General features: G+C 41.4%; 1 protein-coding gene across 4 annotated transcripts in view; it reads right to left on the reverse strand.

The window, feature by feature from the left end:
• The window catches only part of LOC115148542 (janus kinase and microtubule-interacting protein 2), a 47,008-nt gene extending 30,637 nt beyond the window's left edge, over positions 1-16,371 (reverse strand). For all 4 annotated transcript variants that reach the window (XM_029690510.1, XM_029690509.1, XM_029690512.1 and 1 more), the window contains exon 1: positions 15,741-16,371. The gene's annotated coding sequence lies outside the window, so the exon portion shown is untranslated. The remainder of the gene's footprint in view (positions 1-15,740) is intronic.
• Between the last annotated feature and the right edge of the window lie 5,961 nt (positions 16,372-22,332).

Raw genomic sequence — 22,332 nt, forward strand, 5'->3', positions numbered from 1 at the left:
AGTATCGAAGAGCCCTCACTGCTGCACGATCATCCTATTTTTCCAACTTAATTGAGGAAAATAAGAACAATCCGAAATTTCTTTTTGACACTGTCGCAAAGCTAACTAAAAAGCAGCATTCGCAAATGGAGGATGGCTTTCACTTCAGCAGTAATAAATTTATGAACTTTTTTGAGGAAAAGATCATGATCATTAGAAAGCAAATTACGGACTCCTCTTTAAATCTGGGTATTCCTCCAGGGCTTCATTGTCCAGAGTCTGCACAACTCTGCCAGGACCTAGGATCAAGGGAGATACTAAAGTGTTTTAGTACTATATCTCTTGACACAATGATGAAAATAATCATGGCCTCCAAACCCTCAAGCTGCATACTGGACCCTATTCCAACTAAACTACTGAAAGAGCTGCTTCCTGTGCTTGGCCCTCCTATGTTGAACATAATAAACGGCTCTCTATCCACCGGATGTGTACCAAGCTCACTAAAAGTGGCAGTAATAAAGCCTCTCTTGAAAAAGCCGAATCTTGACCCAGAAATTATAAAAAACTATCGGCCTATATCGAATCTTCCATTCCTCTCAAAAATTTTAGAAAAAGTTGTTGCGCAGCAACTCACTGCCTTCCTGAAGACAAACAATGTATACGAAACGTTTCAGTCTGGTTTTAGACCCCATCATAGCACTGAGACTGCACTTGTGAAGGTGGTAAATGACCTTTTAATGACGTCAGACCGAGGCTCTGCATCTGTCCTCATGCTCCTAGATCTTAGTGCCGCTTTTGATACCATCGATCACCACATTCTTTTGGAGAGATTGGAAACCCAAATTGGTCTACATGGACAAGTTCTGGCCTGGTTTAGATCTTATCTGTCGGAAAGATATCAGTTTGTCTCTGTGAATGGTTCGTCCTCTGACAAATCAATTGTAAATTTCGGTGTTCCTCAAGGTTCCGTTCTAGGACCACTATTGTTTTCACTATATATTTTACCTCTTGGGGATGTCATTCGAAAACATAATGTTAAATTTCACTGCTATGCGGACGACACACAGCTGTACATTTCAATGAAACATGGTGAAGCCCCAAAATTGCCCTCGCTAGAAGCCTGTGTTTCAGACATAAGGAAGTGGATGGCTGCAAATTTTCTACTTTTAAACTCGGACAAAACAGAGATGCTTGTCCTAGGTCCCAAGAAACAAAGAGATCTTCTGTTGAATCTGACAATTAATCTGGATGGTTGTACAGTCGTCTCAAATAAAACTGTGAAGGACCTCGGCGTTACTCTGGACCCTGATCTCTCTTTTGAAGAACATATCAAGACTGCTTCAAGGACAGCTTTTTTCCATCTACGTAACATTGCAAAAATCAGAAACTTTCTGTCCAAAAATGACGCAGAAAAGTTGATCCATGCTTTTGTTACTTCTAGGCTCGACTACTGCAATGCTCTACTTTCCGGCTACCCGGATAAAGCACTAAACAAACTTCAGTTAGTGCTAAATACGGCTGCTAGAATCCTGACTAGAACCAAAAAATTTGATCATATTACTCCAGTGCTAGCTTCCCTACACTGGCTTCCTGTTAAGGCAAGGGCTGATTTCAAGGTTTTACTGCTAACCTACAAAGCATTACATGGGCTTGCTCCTACCTATCTTTCCGATTTGGTCCTGCCGTACATACCTACACGTACGCTACGGTCACAAGACGCAGGCCTCCTAATTGTCCCTAGAATTTCTAAGCAAACGGCTGGAGGTAGGGCTTTCTCCTATAGAGCTCCATTTTTATGGAATGGTCTGCCTACCCATGTGAGAGACGCAGACTCAGTCTCAACCTTTAAGTCTTTACTGAAGACTTATCTCTTCAGTAGGTCCTATGATTAAGTATAGTCTGGCCCAGGAGTGTGAAGGTGAACGGAAAGGCTGGAGCAACGAACCGCCCTTGCTGTCTCTGCCTTGTCGGTTCCCCTCTTCCCACTGGGATTCTCTGCCTCTAACCCTTTTACAGGGGCTGAGTCACTGACTTACTGGTGTTCTTCCATGCCGTCCATGGGAGGGGTGCGTCACTTGAGTAGGTTGAGCCACTGACGTGGTCTTCCTGTCTGGGTTGGCGCCCCCCCCTTGGGTTGTGCCGTGGCGGACATCTTTGTGGGCTATACTCGGCCTTGTCTTCGGACGGTAAGTTGGTGGTTGTAGATATCCCTCTAGTGGTGTGGGGGCTGTGCTTTGGCAAAGTGGGTGGGGTTATATCCTGCCTGTTTGGCCCAGTCCGGGGGTATCATCGGATGGGGCCACAGTGTCTTCTGATCCCTCCTGTCTCAGCCTCCAGTATTTATGCTTCAGTAGTTTATGTGTCGGGGGGCTAGGGTCAGTCTGTTACATCTGGAGTATTCTCTTGTCTTATCCGGTGTCCTGTGTGAATGTAAATATGCTCTCTCTAATTCTCTCTTTCTTTCTTTCTTTCTTTCTCTCGGAGGACCTGAGCCCTAGGACTACCTGGCATGATGACTCCTTGCTGTCCCCAGTCCACCTGGCCATGCTGCTGCTCCAGTTTCAACTGTTCTGCCTGCGGCTACGGAACCCTGACCTGTTCACCGGACGTGCTTGTTGCACCCTCGACAATTACTATGATTATTATTATTTGACCATGCTGGTCATTTACGAACATTTTAACATCTTGACCATGTTCTGTTATAATATCCACCCGGCACAGCCAGAAGAGGACTGGCCACCCCTCATAGCCTGGTTCCTCTCTAGGTTTCTTCCTAGGTTTTTGGCCTTTCTCAGGAGTTTTTCCTAGGGAGTTTTTCCCAGCCACCGTGCTTCTTTCACATGCATTGCTTGCTGTTTGGGGTTTTAGGCTGGGTTTCTGTACAGCACTTTGAGATTTCAGCTGATGTACGAAGGGCTATATAAATAAATTTGATTTGATTTGATTTGATTAGTTGCTAACCAAGAAGACAGTGAATGTTCCTGAGTGGACGAGTTACAGTTTTGACTTAAATCTACTTAAAAATCTATGGCAAGACCTGAAAATGGTCGTCTAGAAAATATCAACAACCAATTTGACAGAGCTTGAAGAATTTTGAAAAGAATAATGGTCAAATATTGCACAATTCAGGTGTGGAAAACTCTTAGAGACTTACCCAGAAAGACTCACAGCTGTAATCACTGCCAAAGTTGCTCCTACAAAGTATTGACTCAGGGGTGTGAATACTTATGTGAATGAGATATTTCTGTATTTCATATTCACTACATTTGCAAACATTTATAAAAACATGTTTTCACTTTGTCATCACGGGGTATTTTGTGTAGATGGGTGAGATACATTTTCTTTATAAACATTTTGAATTCAGGCTGTAACACAACAAAATGTGGAATAAGTCAAGGGGTATGAATACTTTCTGAAGGCACTGTAATTGTATGTGTGGGGTACAGAGATGAGGTAGCCATTCAGAAAAAGTCAAGGGTTATGAATACTTTCCGAAGGCAATGTATCTGTAAGGTCCCTCAGTGGTGTGGCTGTATAACTTTTGATGTATTTGAGGGCCTATGCCAAAACTTTTCAACCTCCTGAGGGGTAAAACGTGCTGTCGTGCCTTCTTTACAACTGATAGCGTGTGAGAAGACCATTTGAAGTCATTCGTGATTTGGACACCGAAGAGCTTGAAGCTCTTGACCAGCTCCAACCATTTTACACTACACTACACATGAGCGCTAATGCTGTATTAACCCAGTAACTAACCATGCTAGAGGAATGCTGCGGTAGACTACAATCGGTCAGAACCAGGTGGCGGGGGTTAAACGAATATGTAGACACATAAATCAGATTATTGTCCTATTCCATATTTGGTGATTTGGTTTATGAAGCATGTGACAAATTACATTTTATTTGATAAGACTATTGGCATCAGTTCCCTTCCTGACATGTGACACAGAGGACGTGTGAGCATTGGCTTGGGCGGTATCCAGATTGTCATATTGTCATACCGTCCTTCTCTCATCCTGGGATTTACAGTATTACCGGCATAGCACACAAGGGGACGCTAAAACGCAAGAAAAGCCAATTGGCCATCTATTACCAGAATGCTAACAAAAGTAGCACAAACTAATAGCAGAATCATATGGACACTTTTAGCTAAATGCTAACAAATGAAAAGTAACAAACTAATTGCAAAGACAGGCAAATCCAGCTCATAAAGTTATACAAGCATAGCTAGTAGCTACAGAATGTCCTTTTCTGTGAGTGTGGACATTTACAAGCGAAAGTGAACGAGAAAAATTGTGCAACTGATCAAAGCATCCTGCAAGCTGATGAATTGTTTTGTATTATTACAATGTGTTAAGGTAGTTAAGTCTCTGACTGGTTCGGTTACAAAAACACTTAGTTATTACAGTGTAGTAACTACGTATAAGGGCCACTATATATAACTGCATAGTTTCCTAAGGACCTGAAGTGAGGTGACCATCTCTGTCGGCGTGTTACCAACACCAAGGGTGTTACCATAGGTTACAATGGTGTAACAATCAGAAACAATATAGTGTAACAGTAACATAACAAAACATTGAAAAGGTAAGGGCAAAAAAAAGAGAAAAAAATACAGTTTCCAAATAGTTGCCGAACTTTCTGCACAGATACACACCTCACATTTCACCAATAAGCTTACATTTTTTACATTTTACATTTTAGTCATTTAGCAGACGCTCTTATCCAGAGTGACTTACAGTAGTGAATGCATACATTTCATACATTTTTTTTCTGTGCTGGCCCCCCGTGGGAATCGAACCCACAACCCTGGCATTGCAAACACCATGCTCTACCAACTGAGCTACATATCGGCATCCCCTTACTCCCTTTACACTGAGTTAAGGTTGCCATTTCGAGCGCTAAGCTACATTGTCGCTGCCCCTCTCTAACAGGTCAACTAAATCTCTAGGCAAATGCTCCAGCATCAGCTGCCACACTTAGTATAAATGTTTTAATTTCCTTTCATCCTACTAAAACCTAGCAGTGTTCCGGACACATTTTGCATAACCAAGGCATTCAAACAAGGCTGTAATGAAAACTAATGGGACTGCAGCGACTGTGTTGGCATCAAAATCCGGGGTTTAAACTACGTTTCTATTCAAGCGTTGACATAGTAATGGACCAATAGTTTTCGAGCAAAGATGAAAAAACGGACCCCTCTGGCTTCACGTTACATCGCTAACGTACGGCACGGCACGCATTTTGCAACCCATTGTGTTGCCGTACAGCGTCTTTCCACCAGGGGTAGCGTTTCTCTCGCAGATTAGAAACATGCTTAACCATATACACTTGTAAGAAACCTTCATTATTCACGATTTTTGTTTAAATGAGGATTAGTTTTAATATTATTATTGCCAATATTAAACACATTTTTTCATGAGTAGGGTGCTAATAGCAATGTGGTCATCAATAACACAAACACTGAATCAATCAATAATGAATTGCATGAGACTTTGATTTTTGCTCTCAAGTTTGCAGTGTTAACGTTTTGAAATACATTTGCCGTACCAACCTATTCACTGGAGCTGTGTGTTCAATACGTGTGCTATCTATTAAAGTCGTTTGCAATTTACACGCTCTAACCCAAATTGAGAGGCGACATTCCTGCGTGCCTCTCTTTCTGCTCTTGATTGTGCACAGGTGAAGAAAATGAACGGAACTCCCTAAAAGACAGCATGTCACCAAACTGCAATAGTTATGAATTATATGGAATGTTTTTGGACCATTGGCTTCCCTGTAAACAGGTACTGACAGGAGGCATGAGTCACCTCCCTCAGGCTACTCCCTGCCATCACCTCATAAGCAGCCTGTAGCTATTCGGGGGTGTAATGGCACTGTTTCTTGGGCTGTTGCTGGGTATTTCCCTTTCCAGACATTTCCTGTCATAATACAGTTAAAATCGTTTTTTTTGTGTGCGTGTGTGCATGCAACATCATTCATAAAGATAGTGCCAAGGAAATGGACTAAGAAATGTGAATATCATTTTCATGAAATCCAACATAACGTTATTGTACATTTCGTGGAAAGAGCAGGTGTTCATGTACACTCAGTGGATATGATGGAGTGAGAGGACAGAGGTGAGTTGTTGTTACAACTGTTGTTAGTTGTTATACACATTTTTTACATTAATATTGTTGCTTTATAGAGTAATTTACTGACGTTAAGTCGTTTATAAAAGTATTTATCTCGTGCTACTGGAAGTTATAATATGAACCCTAATCATTCCCACGCTTTGTTCATTAACATTATATAAAGTAACATTATATTCCTTCATCTCTCTCTTTGAACAGAATCACATCCATCTCTTCTGAAATTAAACTTCCCTACTTTGTGTTACTTATATATTGAACGGTATTTATTTATTTATTTATTTATCAAGACACTATCAATGGTGAGTGTAAAGTGAATTACTTGTGAGCTCATCAATAGTTCATTCAATCAACAGTACATGTTTCGCGTCATCACTGCGAGCCATCGTGACTCTCAAAAGCCGTGACAGCCGCAGTTCACTTCTGAAGAACACTTTAGCGCCGCTCTATAACCCCCTATTCAAATTCGACACAAACCTTCAAGTAGGTATGTAATGAGACATTATATAAACTCTTTATAGTGTTTTATTGACATTTTAGAGGTGATAAGTTGAACAAATTGGGTGAAAAATGCTGTTTCCCCACACAACATATCTTCCCCTTTCACTATCACTCAGTAGCCTTCACTTCCCCCTTCGCCATTGCCTTCTTCAATCATGCAGAGACGGGCAACCTGGATGTCTCGTTATTGATTTAGCTGGAAATGGGAGAAATTGTGCTTTACAATGGAATTAATATTGCAGTTGACCTGGAAGTATTACATTTGTATGTGTATGTGTATGTATGTGCCAATTACTGTTGTGCATTTTAAACACATTGGGGATGTTGTCTGTGTAGGAGTTTGTACAGGACTTCTCTGATCCTGTAACAAGAGAATGTGGTGTTGCATGATGAGATCCATGCTGCCCATCTCAAGGTCCCTCTCCCAGATTCTTAATACATTATCTATATTGTATTTATCCCAAGTATGAATTGACTCATAAAAGTAAGAGATAAAACACTTTGAGTCTGTGAATTGGAGGAAGCATCTATGAATTGGACCCGTCAACGACCCATCTAGAGGTAATGTCACTCCGAAATAAAATGTAGAACTTCCAAGAAACCATAAAAGTGCATTTGCGGGATACCAAACTTAGCTTGGATTTGTGTAAAACACATCAGAACATTGTTTGAGTATAGGTCCCCAGTAACTGATTCCTCTGCTGAGCCATGAGCCGAAGATACTGCTGTTAAATCCTGGAGGAAATGCTCTATTGCTTCAATCAGTGATGAGGAAATACCTTTTGGACTGTACAGTAGATCACAGGGTTATTCAAAATGTTTGATGGTATTTGTTTACTATTACTAGTAAGAACACTTAACAACGCCATAGGTGCACAGCCCCACGCTTCTGGAGACTGTGTTCCACCCCTGAGATAGTCTTGCATCCATTCTAAAATGGTATGGCATGCCCAATTGTAGTTCAGCATATTCTTTGGGTAGTTGTAGCGTCCTCATTTTAAGTCTAGCTCTTTTACCACGCCAAATGATTTAGGGAGTTCCGTCTCTACACTCTTCACCATTTTTCTAGAGAAATGTCCTCTTATTTCATTAATCAAATCTCAGGGTCAGTTAGAGTGCAAGTAGTTAGACCTATTCTCTTACTGCTCGTTTGAGCCTATTTCCTCGTAGCACACTCTGGCATTAACACATCTCCCCCTGGATTTAAACCTGAAGCAGAACTCCAAGACATAAGGCAAGTAAGGCTTATGAACAATGAGAAAGGGGAGAAGGCAGTGAGGTTCCCGCAGCAGGAGTGGCCTGCTTCCCAGCTCTGATGCATGGTGAGGGTTGAACACAACATCATTAAGCACACTGGCATCATGACCCACTTAACTCTCCACTGAGACATCAAATCTGTGTTGCTACCGGATTCTGCAGATGATGCTTTGTAGCCGTCCGCCACAGTCATGAATAAAGATTTCTGGTGTTCGAATACCATTTTACCAATTTCCGCTTTTGATAGAAAATGTAGGCTGTGTATATTATGCTGTGTTTAAGTACTCATGTCATGTTTGTATGGTATATTCCTAAGCACCACTGCTGTTTGATACCACTTTGTTTGTGATAGTAATTCCTAAATGAAGAGTTTCCAAAACACTATATATACGATTTCAGAAATGGAAGTAAATCCGCTTTTTTTTAATTGAACTTACGTTTTTTTCCCACATCTAACCATGCATTATTAAATCACAGACATGTTTGTTTGAAATCTATCACTTGAAGGTTTCATTTCAGAGACAAATAATCATGTTTATTTTCCTAAACGAGATATATCCACATCACTCTCATAGAAAAAAGTAGTGCAAGGTTTTACACAGTCAAACCTGACGAATAACTACATTTGTATTAAAAAACTGTACAAATTAAACATTTGTGACATTGAAATATGTATATATACAGTGAGGGAAAAAAGTATTTGATCCCCTGCTGATTTTGTACGTTTGCCCACTGACAAAGAAATTATCAGTCTATAATTTTAATGGTAGGTTTATTTGAACAGTGAGAGACAGAATAACAACAAAAAAATCCAGAAAAACGCATGTCAAAAATGTTATAAATTGATTTGCATTTTAATGAGGGAAATAAGTATTTGACCCCTCTGCAAAACATGACTTAGTACTTGGTGGCAAAACCCTTGTTGGCAATCACAGAGGTCAGATGTTTCTTGTAGTTGGCCACCAGGTTTGCACACATCTCAGGAGGGATTTTGTCCCACTCCTCTTTGCAGATCTTCTCCAAGTCATTAAGGTTTCGAGGCTGACATTTGGCAACTAGAACCTTGAGCTCCCTCCACAGATTTTCTATGGGATTAAGGTCTGGAGACTGGCTAGGCCACTCCAGGACCTTAATGTGCTTCTTCTTGAGCCACTCCTTTGTTGCCTTGCCCGTCTGTTTTGGGTCATTGTCATGCTGGAATACCCATCCACGACCCATTTTCAATGCCCTGGCTGAGGGAAGGAGGTTCTCACCCAAGATTTGACGGTACATGGCCCCGTCCATCGTCCCTTTGATGCGGTGAAGTTGTCCTGTCCCCTTAGCAGAAAAACACCCCCAAAGCATAATGTTTCCACCTCCATGTTTGACGGTGTAGATGGTGTCCTTGGGGTCATAGGCAGCATTCCTCCTCCTCCAAACACGGCGAGTTGAGTTGATGCCAAAGAGCTCCATTTTGGTCTCATCTGACCACAACACTTTCCCCCAGTTGTCCTCTGAATCATTCAAATGTTCATTGGCAAACTTCAGACGGGCATGTATATGTGCTTTCTTGAGCAGGGGGACCTTGCCGGCGCTGCAGAATTTCAGTCCTTCACGGCGTAGTGTGTTACCAATTGTTTTCTTGGTGACTATGGTCCCAGCTGCCTTGAGATCATTGACAAGATCCTCCCGTGTAGTTCTGGGCTGATTCCTCACCGTTCTCATGATCATTGCAACCCCACGAGGTGAGATCTTGCATGGAGCCCCAGGCCGAGGGAGATTGACAGTTCTTTTGTGTTTCTTCCATTTGCAAATAATCGCACCAACTGTTGTCACCTTCTCACCAAGCTGCTTGGCGATGGTCTTGTAGCCCATTCCAGCCTTGTGTAGGTCTACAATCTTGTCCCTGACATCCTTGGAGAGCTCTTTGGTCTTGGCCATGGTGGAGAGTTTGGAATCTGATTGATTGTCATTGTGAATTTTTTTTTTCTTTTTTTCTAACACCTTTATTTAACTAGGCAAGTCAGTTAAGAACACATTCTTATTTTCAACGATGGCCTAGGAACTGCCTTGTTCAGGGGCAGAACGACAGATTTTTACCTTGTCAGCTCGGGGATTCAATCTTTTAACGTTACGGTTAACTAGTCCAACGCTCTAACCACCTGCTTTACATTGCACTCCACGAGGAGCCTGCCTGTTATGCGAATACAGTAAGAAGCCATGGTAAGTTGCTAGCTAGCATTAAACTTATCTTATAAAAAACAATCAATCAATCATAATCACTAGTTAACTACACATGGTTGATGATATTACTAGTTTATCTAGCCTGTCCTGCGTGGCATATAACTACAACCTAAAACTTCTTACCTGGGAATATTGAAGACTCATGTTAAAAGGAACCACCAGCTTTCATATGTTCTCATGTTCTGGGCAAGGAACTTAAACGTTAGCTTTCTTACATGACACATATTGCACTTTTACTTTCTTCTCCAACACTTTGTTTTTGCATTATTTAAACCAAATTGAACATGTTTCATGAGTTATTTGAGGCTAAATTGATTTTATTGATGTATTATATTAAGATAAAATAAGTGTTCATTCAGTATTGTTGTAACTGTCATTATTTAAACTTTTTTTTTTTTTTTTTTTAATTGGCAGATTAATTGGTATCGGCTTTTTTGGGTCCTCCAATAATCGGAATCGGCGTTGAAAAATCATAATCGGTCGACCTCTAGTTTACATACTCTCAATTAGTATTTGGTAGCTTTGCAATTAAATTGTTTATCGGTCAAACATTTCGGGTAGCCTTCCACAAGAATCCCACAATAAGTTGGGTGAATTTTGGCCCATTCCTCCTGACAGAGCTTGTGTAACTGAGTCAGGTTTCTAGGCCTCCTTGCTCGCACATACTTTTTCAGTTCTGCCCACAAATTGTCTATAGGATTGAGGTCAGGGCTTTGTAATGGCCACTCAAAACCTTGACTTTGTTGTCCTTAAGCCATTTTGCCACAACTTTGGAAGTATGCTTGGTGTCATTGTCCATTTGGAAGACCCATTTGCGACCAAGCTTTAACTTCCTGACTGATGTCTTGAGATGTTGCTTCTATATCCACATATTTTTCCTGCCTCATGATGTCATCTATTTTGTGAAGTGCACCAGTCCTTCCTGCAGCAAAGCACTCCAACAACATGATGCTGCCACCCCCGTGCTTCACGTTTGGGATGATGTTCTTCGACTTGCAAGCATCCCCCTTTTTCCTCCAAACATAACGATGGTCATCATAGTCAAACAGTTCTATTTTTGTTTCATCAGACCAGAGGACATTTCTCCATGTGCAGTTGCAAGCCATAGTCTGGCTTTTTTATGGCGGTTTTGGAGCAGTGGCTTCTTCCTTGCTGAGCGGCATTTCAGGTTATGTCGATATTGGACTTGTTTTACTGTGGATATAGATACTTTTGTACCTGTTTCCTCCAGCACCTTCACAACGTCCTTTGCTGTTGTTATGGGATTGATTTGCACTTTTCGCACCAAAGTACGTTCATCTCTTGGAGACAAAACGCGTCTCCTTCCTGAGCGGTATGACGGCTGTGTGGTCCCATGGTGTTTATACGTGCATACTATTGTTTGTACAGATGAATGTGGTACCTTCAGGCATTTGGAAATTGCTCCCAAGTATGAACCAGACTTGTGGAGGTCTGCTATTTTTTCTGAGGTCTTGGCTGATTTCTTTTGATTTTCCCATGATGTCAAGCAATGAGGCACTGAGTTTGAAGGTAGGCCTTGAAATACATCCACAGGTACATCTCCAATTGACTCAAATTATGTCAATTAGCCTATCAGAAGCTTCTAAAGCCATGACATCATTTTCTGGAATTTTCCAAGATGTTTAAAGGCACAGTCAACTTAGTGTATGTAAACTTCTGATCCCCTGGAATTGTGATACAGTGAATTATAAGTGAAATAATCTGTCTGTAAACAATTGTTGGAAAAATTACTTGCACAAAATGGATGTCCTAACCGACTTGCCAAAACTATAGTTTGTTAACAAGAAATTTGTTTGAGTGGTTGAAAAACGAGTTTTAATGACTCCAACCTAAATGTATGTAAACTTCCGACTTCAACTGTATATATAACCTTCCAGAAGGACAACCATCTCTGCAGCACTCCACCAATCAGGCCTTTATGGTAGAGTGGCCAGACGGAAGCCACTCCTTGGTAAAAGGCACATGAAAGCCTGCTTGGAGTTTGCCAAAAGGCACCTAGAGGACTCTCAGACCATGAGAAACAAGATTCTCTGGTCTGATGAAAGCAAGACTGAACTCTTTGGCATGAATGCCAAGCATCACGTTTGGAGGAAACATGGCATCATCCCTACGGTAAAGCATGGTGGTGGCAGCATCATGCTGTGGGGATGTTCTTCAGCGGTAGAGACTGGAAGACTAGTCAGGATTGAGGGAAAGATGAACGGAGCAAAGTACAGAGAGATACTTGATGAAAACCTTCTCCAGAGCCCTCAAGACCTCAAACTGGGGGCGAAGGTTCACCTTCCAACAGGACAACGACCCTAAGCATACAGCCAAAACAACACAGGAGTGGCATTGGGAAAAGTCTCTGAATGTACATGATGGCCCAGCCAGAGCCCAGACTTGAACCCGATTGAACATCTCTGGAGAGACTAGGGCTGTGGCGGTCACAACATTTCGTCAGCCGGTGATTGTCAAGATAATAACGGTCGGTCTCACGGTAATTTACCATCTCCTGGCTTCCACAAATAGCCTACAAGCCACTGATGCAGACCTTTGGAAGGCCAGCATCCCGGAGTTGCCTCTTCACTGTTGACGTTGAGACTGGCATTTTGCAGGTATTATTTAATGAAGCTGCCAGTTTAGGACTTGTGAGGCGTCTGTTTCTCAAACTAGACACTCTAATGTACTTGTACTCTTGCTCAGTTGTGCACCGGGGCCTCCCACTCCTCTTTCTATTCTGGTTAGGGCCAGTTTGCGCTGTTCTGTGAAGGGAGTAGTACACAGCATAGTACAAGATCCTCAGTTTCTTGGCAATTTCTCGCATGGAATAGCCTTCATTTCTCAGAACAAGAATAGACTGACGGGTTTCGGAAAAAAGTACTTCGTTTCTGGCCATTTTCAGCCTGTAATGAACCCACAAATGCTGACGCTCCAGATACTCAACTAGTCTAAAGAAGGCCAGTTTTATTGCTTCTTTAATCAGGATCACAGTTTTCAGCTGTGCTAACATAATTGCAAAAGGGTTTTCTAATGATCAATTAGCCTTTTAAAATGCTAAATTTGGATTAGCTAACACAATGTGCCATTGGAACACAGGAATGATGGTTGCTGATAATGGGCCTCTGTACGCCTATGTAGATATTCCATTAAAAATCTGCCGTTTCCAGTTACAATAGTCATTTACAACATTAACAATGTCTACAGTGTATTTCTGATCAATTTGATGTCATTTTAATGTTAAAAAAAACTAGCTTTTCTTTCAAAAACAAGGACATTTCTAAGTGACCCCAAACTTTTGAACGGTAGTGTGTGTATATATATATATAAATATATATATACATATATATATATGAATATATATATATATATATATATATATATATATATATATATATATATATTTATCATCAATACAGTAATATGAGATCTGGGCTCTGGTCAAAAGTAGTGCACTATGTAGGGAATAGGGGTGCCATTTGGGACAATTCCTGACTCTAACCAAACGCTACAGCATGAGGCTAGATATATGATGGGTTGAATTTATGCAGTATGTTAAACATACAGGATACGCACACTCCATTCAAGCTAAACAATGGATATATGGCATTTTGCAACAAACCCCATTTTAATACACATCTAATATCTATTCATAAAAAAATATTAGAACAATAATATGTTACACACACACATAGATATAGCCATGAGCAATCATTTCTGATGAAAAACCACAACTGTGAAAAATTGGTTGGATATATCGTTTCAGAAATAAACTCTGCAAATGCTACTCTTATACCAAAGACTAGCCTTTAGGTAGGAGCTGCAAATGTATGTCCGTCTGTTCGCAAGGCATTGGCACGTGTCCAATTTCATCTTCCGCTACCAACAACTCAAACGACTTCATTTCCATTCTGACATAAACAATGACAAGTAATAAAAAATATACATGCCACATAGTATACTATACATCATATCGATATAACCATTCTATTCACATACAATACATTTCATTGCATATAAAACATATAACATTGCAGCTTGTTTTGCAAGGCTCACTGCATTTGCCAATGCATATATTTTTCAGATTGCATGCTGCTGGAATATAATGCATTTCCTAATGCCAAGCCTAAACAAGATGGATTTCAGTTCGCTCCAAATTGCCCCTGTCGTGTTATGTCCGTCATTTCCAGATAAATATGACATTTTGGGACACATTTCTAAAGAGAATCCAGGTTATGCAATCTTTGCAGATGGTGCAGTTGGGCCACTCTTGTGTGCCCCAAATGGCACCCTATTCCTTATTGGCCCTGGTCAAAAGTAGTGCATTATATAAGGAATATGGTGCCATTTGGGATACAAGCCTCTGAATCCAGTGCTGGCTGTGCCAGAGGACCTGAGGTTTAATCACTCTGCATGGCAGTGAACGTTATCCTTCCTGTCTGATTATTTGGGCTGGACAGCACTTGTCATTGGATTACCACTGTGCCCCCCTCTCCTTTTACATTATAATTGTTGGTACTCACTGTACTCAACATACTATTGCCATATTAACTATTAGATCCATATGAACTATTAAGATCTCTCTGACCAGGATTGATGAGAAAGCAGACCTTTGCTCTGAGGGCCGGTCTAGACTGGGCCTGTACTAACATCTAATCCCTAAACTATCAGCCAGCCACAACAACGACCACAACATCCCAATGGATGTGATCCCAAAACAAACTGCTCTCCAGATATTGAGGCCTTAGGCCTATTACACAATGATTTGAAAAAGGATGTTGTGCCCAGTATTGGATAACCTAGCGGATGGATTGTGATATATCTAGGCCTCCGTGCATGCATACACACACTCTAGTAGGCCTAATATGTCATATTGTTGTGTTGCATGTAAATAGTTGACACACTTATTACAAATGTCTTCAATCAGATTGGTTTCATTTTTGAGAACACAATTCTGTTCGATCTTGTTTTTATGGTAACTATTGTTCTTATGGCTATGAATATAACGGGCCTTGTCCTATGTGTTGCCATATAAATATCACACACAACAATAAGCATACCAGATGGGACAGGTAGCCTAAATTACGGAGGCAACAGCACTATAGCACTAGAGAAAAAGAGCAATGCAAGTCGGTTTACCCACGGCACTTCAACAACTGATGATGAATTATCCAACGTGTCATTAGCAGATGTCAGTTACAGTAACTAACAGAAAGACAGATGTTGCCAATTCATCGTGTGAATTCATAGTTTAAAATGGCCCTGGCCATAATATGCCTAAGCACCCACCAGCAATTTCCTCTCCATCTTTGAAAGGCTGCATGCTTTCTAATGCGCAGGCCAATACTGTAACTTCCCGACAGTTAGCTACAGCTACACGCTCATTTAAAAATCCCTACATAACAATTACCCTACGCATGAATTACGAAAAGCATAAAATTACATATAAACTCAATCATTTATAGATGCACTGCAATGTCCTGACATAAGCTTGATAATAACGACCGTAATAACACGCATATGGCGCTTGCTCTTCATGAGAATTCCTGTCAACCTGCTGCAAAAGCATACATCTCTCTCCCATCTCTCTATTATTCATACCTTGTCAAACATTTGAAATAACATATTAAATAAACAGAAACAAAGCATTCTTACCGTGCAATTAATCTCCACAATGTATTAAGGCCTAAGGTTTTTAAAACCGTATCCATGGCCCTGGGTTTTTTTTTCTCCGCTCGTGCTCAGCATCAGCAGCCGACATACAATGAGAGGGCTGACGCTACGAGACCCCGCCCTCCTTCCCTTGCAGAGAGAACGAGCCCTCGTCACCGTCTTCAGTACCGGGAACTGCGGTCTGTGCTACTCCACCGTGTACGCGCCGCCGTCCTGTGGGCTGCGGCTATACGCGAAGAAGAAGGCTATTGCGCTCTGTTTCTTTCTTCTTTTCAGCTCTCTATCCCCCGTTCAAGGAAACGGTGTCAACCGCTCACAGACAAAGGAATGATAAGCACACAGGGTGTCGTTCGTTGAAGTGTAGGCGGCCGTCAGTGTCGTTTTCAGGCGCAAGGAAAATGAACAATATACGTATCTAGGCTAGGATAGGACTTAGCTGGGGAGATTCCCTAAAAATACGCTACTTCGATACAACTACGTTTTTTTCGTAGCAGATTAGGAGAATTTATGCAGCAGGTTAGGATACTTTAGGTTAAGGTTATGAAAAGGTTTAGGGTTAACGAAAATACTCTCCTAACCTAAACTGTTACAAATAGTCACTTTGAAGTGGCATGTTTTTATTAATAAGGAGTCCCTTAGCTGGGTTCCTCAACTACACCATATCTCGGAGGAGTCAGGTTGTGTGGGCGGATTGTACATACGACAACGTCAGTCATTGTCAGTCAATACCGGGCAACAGTCAGAACAAAAATGTTATTAAAAAGTATGGATTTCAGCAAATAAAAGCACATAGCTACAGAGGACAAACTTAGGTACTGTACATGGAATGGTTTTAAAGTAACTGTCTAGGGTTTCCAGATTTCTATGAAATATGACCTATAATTAAAACAATATGAGTGGAATAGTTATCGGATAATCGTGAAAAGTGAATACTGATGAGTGAGAAAGTTACAGAGGCACAAATATCATGCTAACTTCTCACCATTACCAATAACAGGGGAGGTTAGTGTTTTGGGGGGGATATGACGTTTATGCCTCTAACTTTCTCACTCATCATTATTCACGATTCATTCATGATTATCCATAATCATGGTAGCATCCACATTAATGTAGAAGTGTTCAGAAACATATTATATTCTTATTTACAATAAAACATGACTTGAAAATAACACAATACATTATTTTCCATTAATTTATATTTGACATAACATAATCTGATTTACAACCAAAACGAACGGCAAATGCATTCAACAGGTTTGTAGAGTCACACGCTTGATGAAGTCATTGTGTGCTAGGAATATGGGACCAAATGCTAAACATTTGATTACTTAAATACACATAAGTGAATTTGGCCAAATCCTTATGACACCTTCAAATCTGGGGACTAGATACTTAAAGTGCTTTCAATTCTAAACGGTAAAACAGATATCTATGAAAATAACCTCAAATAAAAGGGGACATTATGTACTGTAGCCTCATATGAAACATTTGATCTCAAATTCATAATGTTGGAGTATACAGTGCATTCGGAAAGTATTCAGACCCCTTGACTTTTTCTACAGATGTGTCTGATACTTGAACTCTGCAATCTGAGGTGCAGTTATCTCTAATGAACTTATCCGCTGCAGCAGAGGTAACTCTGGGTCTTCCTTTCTTGTGGTGGTCCTCATGAGAGCCAGTTTCATCATAGCGCTTGATGGTTTTTGTGACTGCACTTGAAGAAACTTTCAAACTTCTTGAAATGTTCCGCATTGACTGACCTTAATTTCTTAAAAACATTTTCCAACCAAGCAGATGCATCGCGAAAGTCAGAAATAGCGATAAAATAAATCCCTTACCTTTGAAGATCTTCATCTGGTTGCAATCACAAGGGTCCCAGTTACACAACAAATGATCCTTTTGTTCGATAAAGTCCTTCTTTATATCCCAAAAAAGTAAGCTTATGTTTGGGATTCATTTTGTATGCATTTTGAACGAGGGGAAACAGGTGGATTATTGAATGAAGCGCTCATTCAATAATCCACCTGTTTCCCCTCGTTCAAAATGCATACAAAATGAATCCCAAACATTACCAATAAACTTGGTCCAAACATGTCAAACAACGTTCCTAATCAATCCTTAGTTACCCTAATATGTAAATAAACAATACAATTTAAAAATAGTATATTCAATACCGGAGATAAATAACCAAGTGTGCACCCTCACCGGACCGCATCACAAACATTTTCCAACCAAGCAGATGCATCAGAAAAGTCAGAAATAGCGATAAAATAAATCGCTTACCTTTGAAGATCTTCATCTTTTTGCAATCCCAAAGGTCCCAGTTACACAATGAATGGTCATTTTGTTCGATATTTTTATCCCAAAAATGGCCGTTTATTTGGCACGTTTGATTCAGAAATACACCTGTTCCAACTCACCCAACATGACTAGAAAGGAATGTAAAAAGTTTCCTGTAAACTTGGTCCAAACATTTCAAACAACGTTTCTAATCCAACCGCAGGTACCCTAATATGTAAATAATTGATCATATTTAAGACGGAATAAACTGTTTTCAATACCGGAGAAAAACAACGAGGAGCGCACACTCATTCACGCGCACAAAAGACTAGAGTCCTCCCTCCCTCCCCCTCCCCCTTCCTCTCATCTCCCTCTCCCACCATGTCTCTCTCCTCTCCCACCCCCCCACAGACTGGATATTGATGCATAGAAGTCAATACATTGCATTCAATGTAAAAAGATGTGTATCAAGGATATTAATGCAGATTTGAGTCAATGCATTTGAAGCCTGGGTCAATTCATTGCATTCAAGGCAAAAAAGTTGGTGATGAAGCTGCAGTGGGTAAATTGGTGATAGACTCAGACAGAAAGAAAGACAGACAGCTCTTCATTCAGATCCGCTTAAGCAGACATCAGTTGTGTCGGAGTTGGAACTGTGTTAGAGCTGTCAAATCCACAAGTGGCTCCTGGCATCATACCTAAAGATTATAAATTGGCTGCATGGAGTCACATGTTTGAACTTGTAAACAAGATTGCATGGGATTTCTCTGAATGTGACTCCATGCAGCCAATTTTTAATCTTTAGGTATGATGCCAGGAGCTGCTTGTGGATTTGACAGCTCTGTGAAAAAGGGTTCAACATTAAACCAGAAGGGTGATACCTGGAACCCCAAAAGATTCTTCAAAGGGTTCTCCTATGGGGACAGCCGAAGTGTCTTTTGGGTTCGAAAAAGCAACTTCAAAAAAAAAAGTGTACACTTTCTGGTTCTGAACTTCTAATGTGAGTGGGACGCGTTTAGCTTTGTGACTGCTGCTCACCGATTTGACAGCTCCAATGCAGTTACAACTCTGACACTGCCAAAACATCAGCTATGCGGGTGTTGGCTATCACCGGTTAACGCCTGATCTGATTGAATATAGGCCTTATACACTCACAGACATACGTACATGTACATGTACATTGACAGACAGACAGACAGACAGACAGACAGACAGACAGACAGACAGACAGACAGACAGACAGACAGACAGACAGACAGACAGACAGACAGACAGACAGACAGACAGACAGACAGACAGACAGACAGTCACATCCTGACCAGCAGAGGGAGTAATTGTATTCGTTTTGGTCAGGATGTGGCAGAGGGTTTGTGTTTTTGTATGTATTTCTACGTTCTGTCTAGTTGAGTTTTTCTATGTTTAGGTTTGGGTGTTGGACTCTCAATTGGAGGCAGGTGTTTCTAGTTGCCTCTGATTGAGAGTCCTATAATTAGGTGTGTGTTTGGTTTGGGTTTTGTGGGTAGTTGTTTTTGCATTGCTTTTAGTATAGCCTGCAAGACTGTTGTACTGTCGTGTTTTTTTCGTGTTCTCTAATAAATAACAATGATGAGCATGCAACCCGCTGCGCCTTGGTCCATTCCTGACGACAGATGTGACAGAACTACCCACCATACCAGGACCAAGCAGCGGAGGAATTCTGGTTTGGGTTTTGTGGGTAGTTGTTTTTGCATTGCTTTTAGTATAGCCTGCAAGACTGTTGTACTGTCGTGTTTCTTTGTTTTTTTCATGTTCTCTAATAAATAACAATGATGAGCACGCAACCCGCTGCGCCTTGGTCCATTCCTGACGACAGATGTGACACAGACAGACAGACCCCTCTAGTATTGCAAGATGATTGTGTTCAATGGATGTCAAAAATATTTGGGCATCGATTGACTTCAAATTTCAGATGCCGGTTCATGATTGTCCCCGGTCACAGATAGGCCTATGTAAAATGTGTTACGATTCCCAACCCTAAACATTCTGTTACCACAGCAATGTAAACCAATCTAGGTAAAGTTAAAGCTTAATATGTTTTCATTTAAAAAAAATGTGTCAGATAAATGTAAACATAGTAAAAGCACTGCCAAAATCACAAATAATTATCTGTGATGAGGATATGGATTATTTAGCCAGGGACTCCAACAGTATGGGGAGAATACAGACCACTCATGACACCCCATGGCAGCTCTCTTAACAGCTGATAGTCCACTCCTTCAGTTAGGCAGCAGGAAATCAGAAATGCCCCCCACATCTGCAATGTAAGATGGCGCCAAAGAGGATGACTGAAAATAACTTCTAGACATCAGGACTGCTATTACTCACCATGGACTAGCAGAATCCCCTTTTTAATTTCACGACTCTGACGAACCCGATGCAAAGGAAACACTGCTTCCTCGGGAACAGGCCCTGATCCACCGTGATCTGTGTGAAGAGTAGGCGGAGAAAAAGTGGGCTAAGGTCGGGCTGCCTTCTGAGAATTCGTAGGCGATCGAATAAACCCCCACTCCCCTCAATTCTGCTAGCAAACTTGCAATCTTTGGACAATAAAATCGATGAGTTACGCTGAAGATTAAACTACCAACAGGACATTAAAAACTGTAACATCTTATGCTTCACGGAGTCGTGGCTGAACGAGGACAACATCAACATACAGCTGGCTGGTTATACAATGTACTGGCAGGATAGAACAGTGGCGTCTGGTAAGACAAGGGGCAGCGGTCTATGTATTTTTGTAAACAACAGGTGGTGCATGATATCTAAGGAAGTCTCGAGCTATTTCTGGCCTGAGGCAGAGTATCTCATGATAAGCTGTAGACCACACTACCATCCAAGAGAGTTTTCATCTATATTCTTTGTAGCTGTTTACATACCACCACTGTCAGAGGCTGGAACTAAAAAAGCATTGAATGAGCTGTATTCCGCAATAAGCAAACAAGAAAACGCTCACCAAGAGGTGAGTAGTAGCCTAGTAGCCAGGGACTTTAATTCAGGGGAACTTAAATCCGTTTTAACAAATTTCTATCAATATTTTAAATGTGCAACCAGAGGAAAAAGAACTCTGGACCACCCATACTCCACACACAGAGACGCATACAAAGCTCTCACTCGCCCACCATTTGGCAAATCTGACCAAAATTCTATCCTCCTGATTCCTGCTTACAAGCAAAAATTAAAGCAGGAAGCACCAGTGACTAGATGCAAAAGTGGTCAGAGGAAGCAGATGCTAAGCTACAGGACTGTTTTGCTACCACAGACTGGAATATGTTGCAGGATTCCTCTGATGGCATTGGGGAGTACACCACATCAGTCATTGGCTTCATCAATAAGTGCATTGATGACGTCGTCCCCACAGTGACCGTACGTACATACCCCAACCACAAGCCATGGATTACAGGCAGGATCCACACTGAGCTAAAGGCTAGAGCTGCTGCTTTCAAGGATCGGGACTCTAACCCGGAAGCTTATAAGAAATCCCGCTATGCCCTCCGATAAACCATCAAACAGGCAAAGCGTCAATACAGGACTAAGATCGAATCGTACTACACCGACTCTGATGCTCCTCTCCCTGTCTGAGTTAATAATACCAACATGTTTTAAGCAGACCACCATAGTCCCTGTGCCCAAGAACACTAAGGTAACCTGCCTAAACGACTACCGACCTGTAGCACTCACATCTGTACCCATGAAGTGCTTTGAAATGCTGGTCATTGCTCACATCAATACCATCATCCCAGAAACCCTAGACCCACTCCAATTTGAATACCACCCCAACAGATCCACAGGTGATGCAATTTCCATTGCACTCCACACTGCCCTTTCCCCCAAAAAAAGGAACATCTATGTGAGAATGTTGACTACAGCTCTGCATTGAACACCATAGTGCCCTAAACGCTCATCAATAAGCTAAGGTCACTGCGACTAAACACCTCCCTCTGCAACTGGATCCTGGACTTCATGACGGGCCACCCCCAGGTGGTAAGGGTAGGTAACAACACACCCGCCACTCTGATCCTCAACATAGGGGCCCCTCAGGCGTGCATGCTCAGTCCCCTCCTGTACTCTCTTTTCACTCATGACTTCATGGCCAGGCACGACTCCAACACCATCATTAAATTTGCCAATGGTAGTTCTGATCACCGACAACGACGAGACAGCCTATAGGGAGGAGGTCAGAGACCTGGCCATGTGGTGCCAGGACAACAACCTCTCCCTCAACATGATCAAGACAAAGGAGATGATTGTGGACTACAGG

The sequence above is a fragment of the Salmo trutta genome, chromosome 15, assembly GCF_901001165.1.
Source record: "Salmo trutta chromosome 15, fSalTru1.1, whole genome shotgun sequence".
Taxonomy (NCBI): Eukaryota; Metazoa; Chordata; class Actinopteri; order Salmoniformes; family Salmonidae; genus Salmo; species Salmo trutta.